At 31.2% G+C, this 15,121-nt stretch overlaps 1 protein-coding gene and 1 non-coding gene across 2 annotated transcripts in view; both read left to right on the plus strand.

The window, feature by feature from the left end:
* The window catches only part of Dach2 (dachshund family transcription factor 2), a 497,550-nt gene that overhangs the window by 445,082 nt on the left and 37,347 nt on the right, over positions 1–15,121 (plus strand). The window lies entirely within an intron of this gene.
* Positions 14,049–14,121, plus strand: Trnaa-ggc (transfer RNA alanine (anticodon GGC)). Its single transcript has one exon. It is a non-coding gene; the product is annotated as a tRNA-Ala (tRNA).

Here is a 15,121-nt window from a genome sequence, read left to right on the forward strand (position 1 = left end):
GTGCAATATAATTACACATAAAGTGTGAATTCATTGTGATATATTTGTATAAGAATATAGCATAATTTGAATGATTTTATTCCCTGGTTCTTCAAAAACTTTACCCCCATCCTTCCTCCCCATTGATCACTACATCTACTAATCTCCCATCCATTTTCAGGAGATCCCCTTTCTTACTTCTTTTGTCTCTTAGGTTCCACATATGAGAGAAAACATTTGACTCTAAGGATGTTTGAAAGCTAATGTATTTCATTCCTAGCAACTGATTCTTATAACATCTTTCTTTCTTCTGTGACTTGGATCCTTCTTTAACTTCTTCCTGCTTTTCTGGCTATTCTTTTTCAGCATTTCATTGATAACGTTCTTCCCTTCCTTCTCCATGCCTAGCTGTTCTCAAATAGCCTTGCTCAGTCATTTTCTGTCCCTAAATATGTTCTCTCTTAGAACTCATGTCTAAACCCATGGCTTTAACATTCAACTGTGAGTAGATGACTTCCACATTTCTTTGATAAAAGTTCTTCAATGCCTCCTAATTTTATCATGAGAAAAATATTTCCTTGACTCTGGCATTCAAATTTTTAAACATGGTAGTGTGCCAGAAAGTATTTGTCAATTGGTTCTTCCTGCTCCAAAAACAAACAGACAAAAAACAAAAACAACAACAAAAAACAAATAAATAACAAAAAACCCAAACAAACAAACAAACAAAAACAAGCAAACACAAAACCCTGTTTTGTAGCATGTGATTAATTCTTGGATGTAAATTCTCTTACCATGATCAGTTATAAGGTAACAGTATTATGCTAATGAACACAGCTATGGGAAGAGAAGCTTAGCTCTCACAAGTTTGCATGAGCCATTTCCAACACACTCTCTTTATCATATTTTAGATTCTATCTCCAGTCTCATCTTTTCTTCCTGCACCAAACTAGATAGAAAACTATTTTCTGAATGTGTACCACATATTTATGTTCCATAAATTTCTATATTGTTCTTGTTATTCATTAAATTTTTGGGGAAAAACCCACATTCACCTTTACCTATTGATACCCTAATTGGTTTTCCAAGGCCCAATTACTTGAAGATTTTCCTGGTATCCATATTAACTTTCACCATGTAATATTCTTCTGTGAGAACTTCTTATTAATTCCAAGCATCTTTATGTTTTCTGCCAATAAGATTCAAAACATCGTTCAAGGGTTTGTTCTTCTTCCCATTAGAACTCAGCCCAGAGTATTGTTTATTTCCTTAATAGCTATGATTGAAACAAATAGATATGTGATGGGCAAGCCAACCTCTCACTTGCAGCTAGTTTGATGTATTCTAATGGTATCTTTAAAAGCCCTCGCTCACCATTTTTTTTAAAGTAGCAGAAAATAGTTTTCATGACACTATTACTCATATCTAAAAGAACCAGTTGTTTAATCTTGTGTATATCTGACCTATAGCCAATGAATTGTTGCAATAAACAGTTTACCTTTAATAATTAATTTAGCAATAGGGATCATAGATTTCCTTATTATGGAAAAGATAAATAATATCACTAAGCCTTGAATCCCTATGCTTTATCCACCTATGGGGCTCTGTACAATGTGAATAGGAGATTAATTCATTGGTAGATCCTCTGAAGCAGTATTTATTTCTGATAATGGTGTTAATTTCTATATTAATTGTAGCATTATTTAACATATATTTCTATGCTTTCTCCTTAGTTTAAGGAAAATATCACAAGGAAAGAAATGTCCCTTATATATTCATGCAAATGTTATTTGAATGTATAACCATAGAGTCAAGGTAAAGGGTTAATATTTTACTTTACAGGTCTTAGAGTAATGCAATTGAAGCACTGTTTCTGAAAAGTCAATCTATTGGTCATCTGCATGGTAGATTAAAAAGAGAAAAACTCTGTGTTTGCTCAGAAAATTGATAATTGGGGGGTAAGTTTTAGTTTAACCAAAGCAATGACAAAGGAGACTCCTCTTAAAATTATACAATATATTCCACAATGAAAAGAATTCATGACTTTAGACTATTTTCTTTGTTGGATTTTCCTTATTTGAACATTTTCCCCTTGTATGGATAATTAGGAATTGCTTCTATATCATAATAAATATTTTTCTTGTAGATTAGTATATAGCATTTTATTTATATATAATGGACACTTCACAGCTTCAAAGAAAACTTAGCTATGAATTATCTTATCATGTATAATATTTCAGAAGTGATTAATGCATTTTTTGGAGAACCACTAAATTATTGATATAATAGTAAAGAGAATGTTATGTGTTCAGCAGAACTTTGTGATTACTAATGTCAGCTTTCCAAAAATATTTACATTTCCTTTGTAAAACTGCAAGGCTTTCAAGTTCATTCTGGGTAAAGTACTCTAAACTCTCAGTTGTGTTTCAATTAAAGTCCATGTTTTTCAAACTGTTTTTTTTCTTATGGGGGAAAAAACTTCTATAAAATCTAGAATGAATTTGCTTGTATTTATTCAAACGAATTGATATTGCAGAGGTTCAGTAGCCTTATGATAAAATGTACTTGGATGATAAATACAGAAATCTAAAAATCATATTACCATGAATATTTTCTAAGTTTTAGAAAAAAAAGATATATTACTAGCTCATTTGTGATGAGTTGGAACATTAAATTTTGCCTTGTGATTTTTTAAAAATTCTAGGAACATGTACCTGTAGTCACATAAACATTTAGGAATCAAAGAAATAGACATTCTCATATTCTTGGCATTCTCATATCACTGTAGGTTGGGGTAAAGTCATTTCACCTTAAAGGTCACATTTATTATTTTAATGACAAGATGCTATTATTGACTTTGACACCCAAAATGAATCCAGAAGCTCTGTGAGATTCCTTTGGTATTCCAACTGTAGAAAACTGTAATTACAATGACCCTTTAGTATGCCCTCATTTTATATGGAGAATGCCCAGTAAAGTCACCAGGAATTTACAGCACATGTACACACAAATATATAATTCAGTGACTGAATATGAATCTCTCTTTCTGTTTTTCATTCAGGCATAAATATGGGCATATATTAATGTGGGTGGGTACATTTTCACAGCAAAATTATTGTGGTGCATCATCTTTGGCTCTAAGAAATTGTTGAGCTCAGGGAAGCATCCTGAGTTCAATATGTTTAAGGACAGTCAAATGCTTAGTTCAAAACATTTTTGTAGGATTCTTGGAGACTTCTTGGCTGGTTTTGAATTGTGTCTGGGTTTCCTATATCAAATTAGCTAATTTTTCCTAGTGAATTTAAAACATAAAACAAAATTCTGCCTTTTCACCTCACGTAATTTCACCTTTAAATAGTACATAAAAATAAACAACACATTTATAAATCTATCAATTCCTATATTCAGAGATGGGCAGTTTTGGTCACTAGTTGGTGAAGTGATAAGTTCAAGTTCTTGAATGTAGCTACATACCATAATTTTCAAAGGAAAATAACACATTTGGGCATGTTTTAACTATACCCAAATAATCAATTCATTATTCTCTTTCTAGTTCTTAAATGTTTGGATGCCCTATCAATAAACATAGTCAATATGAAAAATATTTCTTGAGGACTGTGTCCTTATTTTCAGTTGCTGTGGGAATTCCTCATATAGTGTTATATCCCGCAGTGACATTCACCAAATGCTAATAAGAGAACTTTGAAAGGAATATTCAGTATGTATAATTCCAAGGAAAGTATAATATATAACATCAGTGCATGCTTACATATTATATTGTATCTATTTTATTTTTGTGGGAGAACTTTGATAACATTTAACAAGTCATGCTTTTGAAAGTCAGAACAAAAATATTCATAGCCTCTTTATGTGGGCATCATAGAAATTTCATTTGGCTTGCTTAAAAACCCTGTGGGGCTTGTGCTGACATAGCATCCAGTACTTAGATTCAGTTTTGCTTATAAGTCAGATTAATGAGGAGGCCACAGAAGTTATATTTCCACTGCTTTTATTTGCAGAGTTTCTTCAGTTATTGGATAAAATCTTACTTATTTTATTTGTTATTGTTTTAAAAGTGAGAATGAAAATAATGATACACCATGTTTAACTGTATTATCTCTTAATCTTAAACAAAATACATGAAATATATGCTAATATAATTCAAAGTGCTTTTTACCCTATAATTCCTTAAAAATATAAATTGAAATCAATGTTTCAAAGAGCACCTAAAATAGATGTAGAAATTCTGGTTTCCATGTTTTGGAGATGCTAAAGTTTTTACCATTTCATTTGCTTTAAAAGGATAGTTTGAAGTTAATATTGATGCTAAAGTATGAACACATTTAAGTAGGAAGATAATGTTAACTCAGCAGTATCATTACTTTGATCTTTGTTTAAAGTCTTACAAAACTAGATTGCTATTTGATTGACAACCTTGTCAAAGAGTGAATGAAGACTGACACCCTAATATAGAAAATGCAGCATTTACAAAACTTGAAACCCAGGTTTTCTCATGACACTGCTTCTTTTGTGAAAGACCCATTTTACATTGTTTTTAAATAAATGTGTACACTGTTTAGATACAGCCAAACATTATGTTTTTTTTTCCTCTTGAGTTCCTGAATTATATTGACCTCATTATACACATATTTAGTTATATCCCTGTTAGCAAACATGACTGATAATCTTTGCTGTAAGGAAAATACAAAAATGAAAGCCTCATCACTTTAGTATCTCTTCCTTTTCAGAATATGACTTTGTGAAATGTTGATATAATAGTTCAGCGTACCACAAGCGAGGCATTATACTGTACAGGTAAGAGTCAGTTGTTAAGACTTCAGAATCATGACAGACTAGTTCAGTTCTGAACTTTGCTGTGTGATTTGGCCAAGTGTCTTAAGCATTTCAGAGCCTTTTTCCTGATATAGAACTTGGGGTAAATAATAGTACATATCTTATGTCGTTGGTAGAGTATTGAATGAGATAATATAAAGTGCTTTGCAGAGGACTTGAACACTATTATTATACTATACAGGACTTGAAAAATATCACTATTATGTGCTTAAAAATATTTTGCTCTTGGGGCTGGGGATGTGGCTCAAGCGGTAGAGTGTTCGCCTGGCATGCACTGGTTCAATCCTCAGCACCACATAAAAATAAAATAAAGATGTTGTGTCCACCGAAAACTAAAAAATAAATAAATATTAAATCTCTATCTCTCTTTAAAAAAGTATTTTGCTCCCACAAAATCTTTTGTTTTTATTTTTATTTTTTATAGTCGTAAATGGACAGCATGCCTTTATTTGTTTATATTTTTATGTTTAACTAAAGTTTGAACCCAGTGCCTCACATATGCTAGGCAAGTGCTCTGCCACTGAGTTACAGCCCCAGCCCCTCCCACAAAATCTTGAAAACTGAAATTATAGAAAGAAATAATTATTTGTCTCAGGCTATTTAAATGTCCTACTTACAAGATCTAGAAAGCAATTAATTTTGCTAACTTTACAAACCTAGATTATTTTTTAGTTGTTTCCAATTTTAGGCTTATGGGAAGTATTTATGTCATACAAGCAAAGTATTCATTAATGTTAATTAAATATAACTAATAATGAAAAAAATGGAGATTGTAGAATTTTTAAAAATAAGATGAGTGTTTTCCCTTTCATTTTGGACTAGGGAAGATAGAATGCTATATTTAAGAAGGGTCAGAACAATGGAGGAAAGAGACATTGTCAGAATTATTATTAATTTTAATTGCCAGCAATACAACATTGTATATTTCTATTCCCACTGCATACAACTAGTGTTTTGAAATGGCTTCACTAAATATAGAGTGCAAATTGAAATTCTGGGGCTGAATTGCCTTTGGGAGTCACATCATCATTACTAAATGACATTATATAATTCCTAAGCCCCTTGAGGACAGATTTTCTTTCATAATGTATAGGACAGTCAAATGTATGCTTTTAAGGAAAACATATTGTAAGTCCCTGGACATTGACTATTTGATTGGACATTTCTGTGAAAATACATGAACTGTACTATCTGTCTCATACCTTTTATGAGCTGACAATCTGACTTAGAAAACTAAAATTTCCTAGATAAACCCAGCCTTAAATTATTTGGAACCTCAGCAATAAGTCTAAGTAATCCAAAGGACCTGGTTGAATTGTCATCAGCTCACTTCATTTAAATTTTTAAGCCACTACATCACATTTACTGCTCTAAAAATAAGATTCTTGTTTTTATTGGCAACTTAGTAGGACATTAGAGTTCCTTTGTCTTGTTTAAGAAGGAATAACAAATCTTAGCAGAGATACAAATGCCCGAGGAACAAGAACATCTAGATATTATCTTACTTTCCATTGCTTCCCTTTCTTCATGGAATTTTCATCACAAAATTTAGATATTGGTTTTAGTTCAATAAAATTAGATTGTTGCTCAAGGAAGAATTCTAATCAAATGAAATGCTGAAAATTATTTTGTTTATATATTATGGATATCATTTAGGCTTTTTTAAACTGCAGATTTTATTTTGAGCATGTACATTTTATTAGCAAATAAATGTTTCTTTCCTTTCAAAGTGTTTTTCAATATCAGGATTTGATTATTATGACACTTTTATACCTTGAACTCATAAATACCAACATAATTGTAGTAAGATCAATTCCAAGAATGTGTGATATTTTTCAATATTTATATTATTTTTCTATCTGTTTCATATTTCACCACACTCAGAATCATCCATTGGTGGCAATAGGAAAAGGCAATGATGTTCATTGGAGTCAAAATTCACAATGACTACCTTTCTCCCCACACTTTTATAAATTTTTCCCTTTCTGATAATGCACCTTAATCTGTGATTTATTCCCATTTCTCATCATTGTAGGAAATTTCTGAAATGAGCATTTAGAAACAAACTAAATTCCATTTTTAAAGCAAATAATCTCACCTTGCTTTACTTTAAAACTCATTGGTTTACAAACTGTTAATTTCTTCCTGAAGAGTTGTACTTGCAAATGAATATAATTCTTATGTAAACAACAGCTTAAATATCTTCATGGTGTTTTAAGTCTAAAACATTTCCTTAAAAAGAGATAAGTTACTGCCCCCTTGTAAAACATGAACCCTAACTTATTGTTTCCTTTCATCTGCTGAAATAATTACTTTTCATTTTGCCTTCAATAGTTTGTTCTGGTCATTAACATTTCTGTAAAATTAAGTTTGAAAGGTGCATTTAATGTTCAGATAGACTGCAGTGCACATTTGGCTGTTAAAATCAACCTACTTAGGGCTGAACTAATGTTTAACATTCACAGCTATTTGAAGTAGCTCACTACCCAGTTTAATGGTGCTACCAAGGGCAATGATCATATTACTTGCTATTATTTTGGGGGGGGGGCGTGTTTCTTATTCTGTAATAAAGACTATCAATGGCATTTCTGAACACAGTAGCTCAAATATTTTTTTTCATAGTTCTTTTCCACTAACAAGCTATGAAATATATTTTCAATGGAAATGATAAGTGGGAGAATGTGCTTTGTTCTACTTCATGTAATTAATAAAGGCAACTATATTCATGACATTATTTATACATGCATGTGATACTTATATGCACACAAATGACCATAGAGGTATATGGACATGATTAATTTAAGCTTATGAGACAGTTGTGTAGTATTTTTGTTGTATGAACTTTATAGAAATCACTCTTATATTTTGTTAGAACATATGAAAGAGAATGGGGTAAAACTTAATAAAAATTATTGTGAATCCACCATGTATGCAATGTAGTCTTGTATATGCTATGATATATAAAGAGGTCTAAGACAGGGCTCTTTCTATTGGGAACTTACAATAAATTTAGGAACAATCAGAATATGAGAAAAGTGAATGTCACGGGTCAGGAAAGGATTACTTCACAAATAGCTGGTAGAGGCAATTGGTGCATGAGTACAGGTGGAATGGATAATGTAGTATTGAAAGGCTTATGGAAGAGGTGGAACTTGGGTTACCTTTTGAAGAAGAAAGTTGTTTTGATTAAATATAATTAAGATTTGAGGTGTCACAGGTGCTGTGAATAAATGTACAGAAGATAATAATGTGCTTAGTTCATATTTTTATTAAATAGAACAGAGCAATAAAAATTTAATTGCAATGGAATTTACATTGCTGCTATCAGGGAAATGTTGAATTTGCATTTAGACTTTGTTCTTTTTCCATAATATCCCATCCAAAATATTTTTAATATTATTATTAATAACAATCATTTTACAGATGATATTTTTGAGGCACAGAGAGAAAAATTTTTCCAGAGATCACTCTGAAATTGGTAGAAATTTAATTTGACCTAGGCTATCTGGATCCAGAGCCTCCATGCTTCATGACTACACCACCCTGTAGTCTTTACATATTGTCTAAGCACCAGACATAGGAGGTGAAAGAAATCACGTATCAAAACATCAAAATTGCATGTCTTAGTTTGGGCTGCCATTAACGGGAATATCTTTAACAGAATGACTTAACAAACATTTGTTTCTGAAAGTTATGGCAGCTGGGAAGACCAAAACCAAAGGAGCAGCATAATTCAGGTTTGGTGAGGACCTCCTTCCCCGTGTTCTCACTTGTAAAAGAGAGGGAATGGGATGGGAAGAACAAGTGAGCTACCGCTTGGTTCTCTTCATCCACTTATTAGGGTACCATCCTATCATGGAGACTCTACTACCATGACCTCATCTGAACCTAATTACCTTCAAAAGGGTGCACCTCAAAATACCATCACATTGGGGTTTAAGGCTTCAGCCTTATAAATTTGGGAGAACACAAATTGTCAGTCCACAGCACAGCATATACTTTTATACAACTTAAAATGGTACATAAACAGGAAAGTTCTGAGTACATTTTCTTAGAGTTTATGTTTTCCTGAAAAAAGGCTGGGATTAAAGTTCTGAGCATATTTTCATACCTGTCCTTGCACATTAGCATTTCCTAGAAAAGAAAGTTCTTACTGGTCCCAGGGAATAAGTATTACTATATTTTAAAAATTTATGTAAATATACACTTTCTGATATTAAGGGTCTTTATAGTTTCTGTTTCATATTATTTTCTTATTTCCTAAATAATAATATTTCAATGAAAATATAAAAACTATAGATACAGATATTTTAAGTGTATACATGTTAATAATGTTTATGTTATATCTTTTAAATACCTTAAACAAATCCCCTATGATAGTTATGTCTCTCTCTAAAGAAAAATGACATATTTAAATGGGTTACTTAGAAAATTTTTCAGTTTTCATCTCTGGATTAAATAGCTTGTCAAACCCACTTTCTGCTGTCAGCCCTTGCCACATTCCTTTGAGTAGCCAGACTTGCTCTGTAACTTTAATGACAATAATGCCAATTTTAGCATGAATAAGAAAAGATGGTATGTATAAGGACACTTCAGATAAATACATAAATTCACTCTAAATTCGAGTTTTGTAAAAAAGGAGTAAAAATTAAACATAAGAATATGTGTCACCATTTTATATGCATCATCAAATAGTCCTTAAGGATGCTGTAGAAAGACACAAATAATATAATGCAGAAAAGTGGAAATAATAGTGATTTTCTCCAGTATGATTATAGCTTACTTAAATAAATGTCAAAAACATGCAATACTAAATACTAATTAAAAACTGACTACTGATTTGGGACTATAGAAAAGAATGTCATACCTGAATATATGAATTATTTAATTAATATGATGAATGTATTTATATAAATGAATGAATGAATGAATATATATGTACTTAGCATTAAAGCAGGGGAGATGACCTTACAAATTTCAAGGTACTTTCTAGATACCCAGTGAGCAGAGCCTCCTGGAATAGTAAGTAGGAGAGTGAAGATGCACATGCACGAATGACCTGAAGAGCAAGCTGCTGCCCATTAGGTTGTGAGTACTTGGTAATGATTATATCACAGCTGATACAACTGCAATCTGCAGAGACCAAGCCATAGGCAGTCAGTACTGGTGTCATGGGTATCATCATGATAAGAAAGCAGCCAAACTAATTACTCTAAATGATGGATGAGGGGTGGATGGAAACAGCATGTCCAAATTGGTTTGGTGAAAATTGTTCCTGATTTTTTGATAAAAGAAAAATAAAACCATAGAATCTCTAATGTTCACAGCAAAGTCAGCTAATTGTTTACCTACCATGAATACATAATTCTAAGTAACATTTTCCCGTTAGTATTTCCAACATGACATGTTGTAATTGGATAGGGAATTATTATTACTTTTTTATTTAATGAACAGCATAGTGAATAAATTTAAAACTAATGAGGTAAACAATATTTTCCTCCAAAAATAATTTTCTTTCATCATCATAGCCTTTAATGAGGGGCAGAAAAATAAATCTACAAGCAATGCCACCAAACTTTAGTGCTAGGATAGAAACGTGTCTCTAGAGGTTTAAATGGAAAAAATAATAATTTTGTGCTCTGACAGTTTGGAATGAGTATTAAAAGATTCGGTTTACTATGACAGGACAAGAAAATGTATAGTGTTTATAACAATAAATATAGATGTTGTGGTCAGATTTATACATAATAAATAATACTTTTTGTTGTTGTTCCAAAATACAGCGCTGTAATAGAACATGTTATTTGAGACTCTAGTCAGTGGATTTGATGTTGCATGTTTTGTCACAATGGTTGGATTGCAGTGATGTGGAAAACATTATTTTTAACCATAACACTTATCCATTTTCATTTTCTTCAAGATAATTTATTTTATTTTGATTGAGAAAATCCATATTTCAAATGAGAGAGAATTTTCTTTTCCCCTTACTGTTATTTATTGGATATTTTCCTCCCATGGATGAATTACAGAGGTAAGGGGAAAACAGCAGTTCATAAACAGCCAGAAAAGGGAAACATTTATATTTATATGACACCAAAGGCAACTTTAATTCATTGGAGACTCCCTTTAAGTTTCTCCTTTGTTTTTGTTTTGTAACCCTTTGAAAAAACATCAACTTAAAATTAAAGTGCTTTGAGAATATTTAGGAGTTATCTGTTATTTTTTTTATACAAGCCTGCTCTCTTCCTAAGGAACATATAATCACACTTTCCCTTTTCTGATTTGCCCTTCCATGTGGGATTAGCTATCCATCGGGATTGTAGGGGGAAAAATTTTATATCTACATTTTAGTAGTTCTTTTTTCCCTTAGGACAAATTTTTATTCTCAGTTTTTATTGCTTTAGATCATTTTTTACCATGCATATAAAAATATGTGTAACTGTGATTAATGATATGTAAAACAAGAACAAAGTTGTTATTGTTATTGCAAATGGTTAAATTTTAGATGTTTACAGCAAAACATTTTTCCCTGTGATTGAATTTTTCAAAGTACTAAAACACCATAGAGAAATATGTTTTCCACCAGTTTTATTGCTCCCTAGATACATTCTCTACAAACCTTGTATCTGCTTGGACACAAACAATATTGCAAAAAGACCTGGTGCCATTTGAACAAGGTGAACAACTTTCGAAGGGTATACAAAAAATACCAATGGGAATGTCAGTATCATAAGAGTAATGCAGTTTTAATGCCACTGTTTTATTAAAGCAGATTGGAATAATTGTTTTTATTTCATCCCTCTATTTTATTAGAGTATTTTATACCTATAGAGATCCTATCATTATTTTATGCACACTTTTTGGCTTCAGTGGTGATATGGGGTTCAGTATTTGTGAAGTCTAAGAAGAGGAAGACATAATTGCAAAACTTCCACTATAACATGTTTAATTCCATTGGAAAGTAAATAAGAAATAATTACTTGGTGCCTGGAAATGCATCTGTGTGCTTCAAGTATTTGGAAGGTGACAACAAAGTTTAAGTAACTATGAGATGTCAGTAGTAGAAGTTTGATAACCACAAGGCTCACTTTCTGGGGCAAATAAGGGAAGATAACATGTATTGTAAATATCCATGTAAGAATCTATCTTCTGGGAATTTGTAGCCAAAACAGTAAAGCAAATACACTTCGATGTTCAGACTTGAATAGCATGTTGTATTACTTTTTACTCCCTGGCAATATTGTCTTAATATGTATTCTGTTTCTGAAACTGTGATAGGTAAGATTAGACTGTGGCATGGGTTTTCTAGTAAATTCTCTCAAGAAAATTTGATATTGATTATGCTTGAGAATTGTAGGCTGACCATAGATAGCACTTTTAATCATCTGTTAATACAAATATGTTAACTGAAAATAAAATGGACTCCAATGTCCATAACAAAGAAGAGGTGATAATTTTAATTTTGTGTATAAAATATGGTATTTGGACATTCACACTGGAAAGATGTGAATGGGAACTGAATAAGGAAGGGGAGATGACAAGACTGAAAGGCAGTGAGCAAAGTAATCTTCCTTAGTGATCAAACAGGATTAGGAAAATGACAATCTCTGAGATAGATGGTTAAATACAGCTGCCCAGGTGATGCTGCCACATTCTTTAAGGACATTCCAAATATTATAATGCTCATTCTTAAGGTGCTATATTCAAATAAAGTAATCACATAAATATACTAATTTAATAGAATTGGAATATATGACAAATCTTGGGTTAGTTGCTCAAGTTTGATTATACTATAGATTGTATCTATACTATAGTTACTAATGTTGAAATATATTAGATATTAATTTTAAATTTCTACTTATATTTCTTTCTTTACAAAGTTTCTCTTTACAAAGTTTCTTTACAAAGTTTCTCTAGCTATTCAGTTCATAATATTTAAATATTCATAGAAATTCAAAATGTTATGCTCCCACATTTAATGTTTGTGGGGTATTGTGTAAAAGTAAATCTTAAAATTACAGTTTTTTTCCCAAAAGAAATATCACTGACTATATGTATATATAAAGATAGGATCAGATAGGGAAAGAAAAGAGGAAGAATTTATAGTTATCTAAAAGTTACTGAAGGTCAAGAACTGAATAAAAATTTCCCTTTATGTTTCAAGTTTTGAAACATTATTAAACGTGTTTAACAAATATTTGTGGCCTAATGAAAACATCAAACTCTATGCTGTCTGCATAGGCCCAACCTTCACATATAGATGATCTTATAATAATTCTAAACTTTGATATTCAGTGAACATATTAGATTTTTTTTTCAAATTAAATTATCTAATGATAGAAGATGAGGGAAAACATTCTCATGTACTAGGGTTATCAGTGAAAGTGAAAAATATCTGTAGTGTCTTTGCATCAACATCTGCTATTCCATATGGATCTATAAATATTTGTAATGAAGGTGAGTAAAGGAATTTCAACATTAAGAAAATAAGGCCAAACTTACCAGGAAAATTTTCGGGTAGATTTTTCCTGTTTTCTTAATAGAAAGCACACTTATCTTAAACTTTCAAATCTCCAAGAGAATAAAAATGCAACCAAAATTAAATTTAAGGGAAAAATACAACTCAAATTATGTGAGCCTGAAATCTTCCAACTACATTGGTACTAAACTGAGAGATATTACTTACAAAATTACCAGTTTATTTTTGTATGGTTATTTTGGAAAAAAATACAATGTTACAAGACCTTTATTGTTCTTCTTACATTAACTAAGGGCTTTACTCAATTAATTAGAAGAAAACTTTTTAAAAAGAAATTTCATGGTCAAATCGTGGAATCAATGTATATTGAGTACTCTTCTATTTCTTGTATATTTCATATCTAAAAGGCTAGCATAGCTTCAGATTCAGCCAATCTTTCTTGAGTGTATACTGTATTCTAAGTACTGTACTAGATGCTTACACCATTTTTTTTCTCTTAAACTTCCCACAAACACTCTTTGAGGCAATTGTTTTTGTTCTATAAACAGGAAGATTGACATTAAAAATAGTATCCCAACACATAGATTTAGTTATGTTTATTGTGCTGTAAGTAGAATAGTAGACTCATAGGGAAAAAGGGTAAAAATCATAAGTGGGGTACCTGATGATTTGGACTTATATAAACCATCAAGTTAAATTGCACCATACATTTGTAAAAAGTTTTTAATTGTGGGCTGGGGATATAGCTCAGTTGGTAGAGTGCTTGCCTGGCATGCACAAGGTCCTGGGTTCAATTCCCAGCACCACCAAAAAAAAAAATGTTTTAATTGTGGTTCTTTAGAAATATCCCTCTTTGACATGTAGGCAAACTATGTTTGTCTGATATTTATTACAGGAGAGCAATACCATACTCTTCAACTTACAAGGGTATAGATTCACTTTAATTTAGATTACCATGCCATGTAAAACTGAGTACTTAAAGTGTTTCTGATAAAAATATATATAGTAAGTGTGACTATCGTGATTGAAGATGAAATTGAATTAAGCCCACAAACTGACAAGAACTGTAAATGAAGAAGACCTAAGTAATGTCTTAATAATGAAAATATTTTTAAAGAAAATTTAGCTTTGTATAATAAATTAAATGACTGAAGTCATTCTGAACTGGTTAGGATTATAATAATGTTGCAATAATGATTTCAAGACTCATTTATTAGGAAAAAAACGTTTTTTTCTTTCATGAAAATATAATGCCTCAATGCCTCATTTTTTTTACTTAAGACTGAAAAATCAGTATGTATTCTCACTAATTGTGAATATGAGTATGTGTGTATGTATGTATATGTGGGTATCCCTGAAAACAAGAAAAGAAGAGAAACAGAACATTTAAACGGAAGATTCCCAAATTTTATATCACTGGTACTGTGGTAAAATAAACAATATTATCATTATGTACATATTTTGAAAAGATAATTGCACAGTTATTAGTGAGCATATTGATATAAGTTCTAAACACGTACAATTATTTACACATTCCTTATTAAAGCATTTATAAGAGGTGACACACCATAAATTGCTTATTACATTGATTATTTTTGACAAGTTTTCCATGATGGTGTCATTCTAATTTTGAATCATATTTGTTTTTTAATCTTACTTGTGCCACAATACTCTCACTTTTCACATTTTTGAATACAAATAGTATCTAAGGTTGACATCAGCTGTTTTTTTGGTTAATCAATTGCTTATTTAATAAAGAGAAATAATTTGCCTTTGTGTAGGCTTGCGATTTTACTATTTAATTTATTG

This window comes from Marmota flaviventris, chromosome X (assembly GCF_047511675.1).
Source record: "Marmota flaviventris isolate mMarFla1 chromosome X, mMarFla1.hap1, whole genome shotgun sequence".
NCBI classification, from domain to species: domain Eukaryota; kingdom Metazoa; phylum Chordata; class Mammalia; order Rodentia; family Sciuridae; genus Marmota; species Marmota flaviventris.